The sequence below is a fragment of the Callithrix jacchus genome, chromosome 5, assembly GCF_049354715.1.
Source record: "Callithrix jacchus isolate 240 chromosome 5, calJac240_pri, whole genome shotgun sequence".
NCBI classification, from domain to species: domain Eukaryota; kingdom Metazoa; phylum Chordata; class Mammalia; order Primates; family Cebidae; genus Callithrix; species Callithrix jacchus.
This window is the reverse complement of record NC_133506.1, coordinates 29,060,543-29,066,200: the sequence shown is the minus strand read 5'-3', so window position 1 is coordinate 29,066,200 and position 5,658 is coordinate 29,060,543. Positions and strand designations below refer to the sequence as shown.

The window sequence follows — 5,658 nt, the reverse complement described above, 5'->3', positions numbered from 1 at the left end:
CCAAGCACTGCTTGCAGAGGTGCGCATGAATTAACTCTTCACAATAGTTAAGTGTCCACAACAGTAGTGAGGCAGCTGAGGAACATTTTGCAAGTGTTAGAAAAAAATCACATGAGCCTTAAAATTGTACATCCAAAAGGATGCTATTAGACAGGCCTTGTATTAGATGCTAGAATTGTGACTACTTACTGTTTATAAAAATATTTTCAGAGGAACTGATGACATTTTTATAAAATTAAATTTTAAATGTCAACTTTATTTAAATAGATTACAAAATTGTACAAGGGAAATCTATGATAATGGTGCTGACATGGTTGGTGAAAAAAAAAAAAAAGACGTAAGGCCATAAATTTGGCTGAAAACCAGAAGCATTCCTTGAGTCCTGCATGGCACATGTTTTGAATTTGTTACTATGAGATATGGCCTTAGCTGGGCCAATAGCAATGACAGTCTTTGGAATGATTCAAAATTGTCTATGACATTTTCTGGACTTGCCCCAAAATGGAACATCTTGATGAAACACTATCAATTCTGACGTTATGACTTCTCTTGGTCACACAGTGAATGCTGGCTGAATGCTGATAAAGAAATCACATTTAATTTAGACAAGATAAAAAATGTATCAGAAGAGTTAGGTCAAATGTTAACATGCTCAAATAAATAGTGAATCAGACTCTTTGGAAGAAAATCAAATTAATTTTAAATTTGCACTATTCACATTATTTTGTAGGAATTGTGGTTGCTATTAATGTTAGCAATAGCTTTCATTAAACTTGGAAACAGATCCAAGTTTGGCTATTTTACTTTATAAAGGATTGATTTTTTAACTTTAGATAAAATGTGGGTTTTTTTTTTTTTAATCAAAAGTGTATGTGAACTACATAACAAAGAAATCTTCCAGGAAAAAAAATAAAGAAATTGGAATAACACAAAAACATTTCTATTATAAAGGGGAAAATTCAAATACAAATAATTCCAAAATAAATACAGAGAGTATTTTATGAATACTATAGTGCTGCTTGAAGAGAGATTTAAATAAATTAAACAAGAGATGATAGTTTTGGTTTTCCTGATAATATCCTAGCACAGAAAAATTTTAGAGAAGAATCCAAGAACTTTGAATCTAGTATCTTTCTGAAGAAAGAAGGATTCAGTACCTTTTCTGCGTGGATCCTGATATTGCTGTAAAAGAAGTGATAATTTTCACGTCATAACAATCTATATAATACAATTCAAATATTTTTATAATTTCTATGATAGCATATCAGGTATGACAGAATTACAACATTTGAATGTGACATGCAAACTTCACCCTTCATTTCTCTTCTAAATTTCACTTAAAGAATTGTACTGAAAATTCATTTGCTTGGCCTTAGCAGAGGAAAATCTCTCAAAATTGAGATTAATTTTAGGAGCCTGTTGAAGAACAGTGACTGGAGCAAGTGTACCAAGTAAGCATCATTTTCTATAAAACACAAATGATATAAAAATCTTGACTCTTTAAAAACAGAATTTGTGATTTTGCTGAAATGAAGGCAAGAAAATTTTAAGAAAAATATTTTGTAATTTATAAATTGTACATACGTCATTCATATGTTTTGATATTCTAAAAATCAAATATCAAAACATATGATATCAAGCCAGGCTTACGCCTGTAATTCCAGCATTTTGGGAGGCCAAGGCAAGCAGGTGACTTGAGGTCAGGAGTTCGAGACCAGCCTGGCCAACAAGGTGAAACCCAGTCTCTACCAAAAATACAAAAATTATCCAGGTGTGGTGGAAAGCACCTGTAATCTCAGCTACTTGGGAGGCTGAGGTGGGAGAATTGCTTAAACCTGGGAGGCAGAGGTTGCAGTGAGCCGAGATCATACCACTGCACTCCAGACTGGGCAACAGAGCAAGACTCTGTCACACACACACACACACACACACACACACAAGAAACATATAAAATATCAAAACATATCAATAAATGTGTTTTGATATTCTAAATATCACTGGCATGTGCACAAATAATAATTAAATTCAGTCATATTTGATATTTTGCTTTCCATCACATAAAAACCTTAGTTTGCACACATTTTTCTATTTTATCATGATGAAGCTAGAATATCTGTCAATGTAGAAGAATAGAATCTGTTTTATTTAGCAGCTCGCCAGCTTGATTTACAACTTTTAAATCTTGTGCCCATGGGATATGAACTTTTTCGCAGGCCTCACTCCCATCAGGGATGTGACTAGAAAACGTCTACGCACAGAACACAAAGTTCTCACACCTGGGACGTCAGTGCTTCACATTAGAGATGTAAGAAAGAGTAAAGCAAGTATCTGGAGAGATCCACAAACATGTGGGACTGGGGTGAAAGGCAAAGTGAAACTTCTGTTTGAAAATCTGAAAGATGGTCTGGGAAAATTTTTCATTAAGCTACATCAGTCTTAGAAACAGCCCACCTGTTCGGCCTCTGATAAGTTTCCAAATTCCAGGTTTTCAATACCCTTGTGCCGTCCCCACCTGCCCAGTCTCCCATTGGTGACATCCTCACGCCACAGCCCTCCCAGGCTCTTCCGTGTTCTGTGTCCCCTCTCCTCCCTCTGCCGCTAGAACATGCTTGTCTTTGTCCAATTCCCTTAGACCCTCAGAGCTTCTGGATGTGGAGTTGACTCCTTAATGGGCAGAAAAGGTCTCCTCTCTGCATTTACCAACCCAGAAAACCCGCCCTTCCCATGTTCAGTTGGGATACTACTATTATTTCAGGGTCCTTAACACAGAGGAGTGATTAGTACAGTGTATTTCAGTCATTCCAAGCCATGGCTTTTCAGAGCTCCTGAGTATCCCTTGAGTAGCACATTAAGATGGAGCTGTTAGCCTGGATTCCTATTATTTTAGGTGCCTTTTGATTAGAAAGTAGAGATAAGATGAGCAGAAACCCCCAATCAGAACCAATCATGTACACTGGAATTATACATCTGGTGCACATTTGGGGAATGTGGGGAGAAAGCAGAGAAGGAAAAACAAGAGAAAGGAAAATGGCCCTCCAGAAGCCCTGTGTCCTGGTGGCCCATCCTTGCTTATCTGATCTTCTGCTGTTTCTTCTCTCAGAAACCAACTGTACTTCATCCAGAATTTTTGAAGCACATAGATTCAAAACTGGCACCATGCAAGGTTTAAGATTGGTTAAGAAACTTCAAAACCCATGAAATTGGACTGAGTTCTGAACTTTACAAAACGTACATTCCTCCAGAAAGGTCCTTTGACTTAATTGCCAAATATGCTGAGCTGTAGTACAGTTCCCAGTCATTTACGTCAAAGATCATGTAACTTTTGTTGTTTGCAATAACGAAGTCCTAATTCATTTCACGTCTTTATATTTCACCCATTCTATAGATGAGAAGATTTCCTTTTTCTTAGCTATTCTGTCCTGGCTTTCAGGACGCTCATATTCTCAGAGCTCATTTCAAACACGCAGGGACGCAGTTATGAAATCATTACTGGTCCTGGCGGTGTACTTCCAACCGACGAACATGGTTCTTATTATCAATCTGAAATCACTGGCGAGCATCACCGTCACTGAAGTAAAAATAACTTGGACTAAAAATGAGTATTAAGAAATGCAAAACTCTTAGTAAGGCTGTAGCCAAAAAGATCGTGATTTCCTGTTTCTGGATCAAACAGCCCAGATATCAGCATGTGAACATTTTTTGAAAGGCTTTGCAAGTTGTATAATTTCCTGCAGCTGCCTTGCATATTAATGATAACGAATTTAGAACAAATTTCTCAAATACGACCTCTGTATGGTATTGAATTGAGGTGGTAAATTATCTTCGTCTGAAAACACTCCCATCCAAAGACAGAACATGCTGTGAGCATTTGTACAACTGATAAGGGTGTGTCCCACCAGTTATGCATTGGTGAAGTTCAAAGACTTTGGGGCAGGATATTGAGCTGCATTTCCCTTTATTCGGCTTGTGACTGGAAGTAATTCTTAGGGAATACTCTCCGTGTTGTCCAACAAAAAGAAAATGCATAAAAATCCTGCATCAAGGTGGGACGTGAACAATTGCGTTCCAATGTCCGACAGCATTGCCAAGCACACTAATTGTGAGACTGAGGTTAGCTTCGAAATGGTCACCAGCCAATATAGCAGTTCCTTCCTCACACAGAAGCTGAGAGAAACTTATTTTCAGGAAATTTAGGATCAACTCTTTAAGCATTATGCATTCCAGGACAAACATTTTGCCTGAGGTCAGTTGAGGAGAAAGGCATGCAAAGGACTCCCCCAAGTCTACTGGCCAAAGTTCACTCAGACATGAAGCTGGAGACCGAAGAAGAGAGGCCAGTTGGGGAAATGGAAAAAACAAAACAAAACAGGATTGGCAATGACAGTGCTTAGGAGTCCAGGAGGGAGGTTTGGGAAGGGCATGCTTCAAGGGTTAGAGGAAAAACCTGACCACGGTTGGAAATTTCTGCCTAAAAAAGAAAGCTCTCACCTATCATGTGAACTTTTGGGCATGTGATGACCCCATGTCCATCATATTTCCTTTTCTTAAAACCAGTCTTTAGACCAAGTGCGATGGCTCACACCTATAATCCTGCCATTTTGGGAGGCCAAGGCGGGAGAATCATTTTAGGCCAAGAGGTCAAGACCAGCCTGAGCAACATAGAAAGACTCTGTCTCTATAAAAAAAATATTTCAAATTATCCAGGCATAGGGGCACATGTCTGTAGTCCCAGTTACTCCAGAGGCTGAGGTGAGAGGCTTGCTTGAAGCCAGGAGTTTGAGGCTGCAAGTGAGCTATGATCACACCACTACACTCAATCTCTAGAATTTGTTGGCAAAGATGTGCAGCTGTCTTTCTGTACTGTGCAGCAGAGACTTGAAGGAGACCATTTCATATACAGGCCCAGAATCCCTTCCCAGCAGAGCCCCTACAACCCTGTCACTTAAATGTTACTCGAGATCCTCCAAACTCCAAGGCACCCAGACTCCTATGACTGAACCACTCTGTTTGTGAAATTAAAAAGAATAAATAAGTGATCAGGACCCTCACCTACATCCTTCTTGGACTTCCACCCTGGGACGCTGGTTCAAGGAGCTTCCCCAATACTGAAAGGTGCTCTGCCTCACACGGCTCTGAGTCAGCTCCCTAAGATTCTCACCTTCCACAGGAGAGTGATTCTTTCCCATTCCTTCCCCCAGATGGAGAAATCTGCTCCCTATTTTCTGGGCAAATTGCCTGCTGAGGGTATGTCTGCGAATTGATATTCTCTCTGTTATTAAATGGGGAGATTGCGGTGACATAAACGAGTTCCTGTTGCCGGGAGACCTTTGTGCCTCGTAGCCAACAAAATCCTATTTGCAATTCCTCTCTTCATCATCTAGTGATTCAGCTGAGTCATGAATGGCAGCATAATGGTGCAGTGCTTGGGGTCGGCATGGGGTGGGGGTCATCTCTAAAGACAGAAGGCATGAATTCAAATCCAGACTCCAACATGTGTTAGCTCTGTGTAACGTGGGCAAACACCTTCCTTCTAAGCCTGAGCTTCCTCCTCCGCAACATAAAGATCATAATAGGTTCTTCCTCAGAAGGTCGCTGTAGGGAATAAAATGAGTTAAAACACACAAAAGGCTTAGAGCGGTGCCCGGCATTCGTATGCTC

The 5,658-nt window shown here is 39.7% G+C and overlaps 1 long non-coding RNA gene across 1 annotated transcript; it reads right to left on the bottom strand.

Annotated features, from left to right (window-relative positions):
- Positions 1–297: 297 nt before the first annotated feature.
- Positions 298–5,298, bottom strand: LOC118154054 (uncharacterized). The gene is made up of 3 exons (XR_004743981.2): positions 5,159–5,298; positions 1,158–1,182; positions 298–578 (listed from the first exon to the last, which is right to left on the bottom strand). It is a non-coding gene; the product is annotated as an uncharacterized LOC118154054 (long non-coding RNA).
- Between the last annotated feature and the right edge of the window lie 360 nt (positions 5,299–5,658).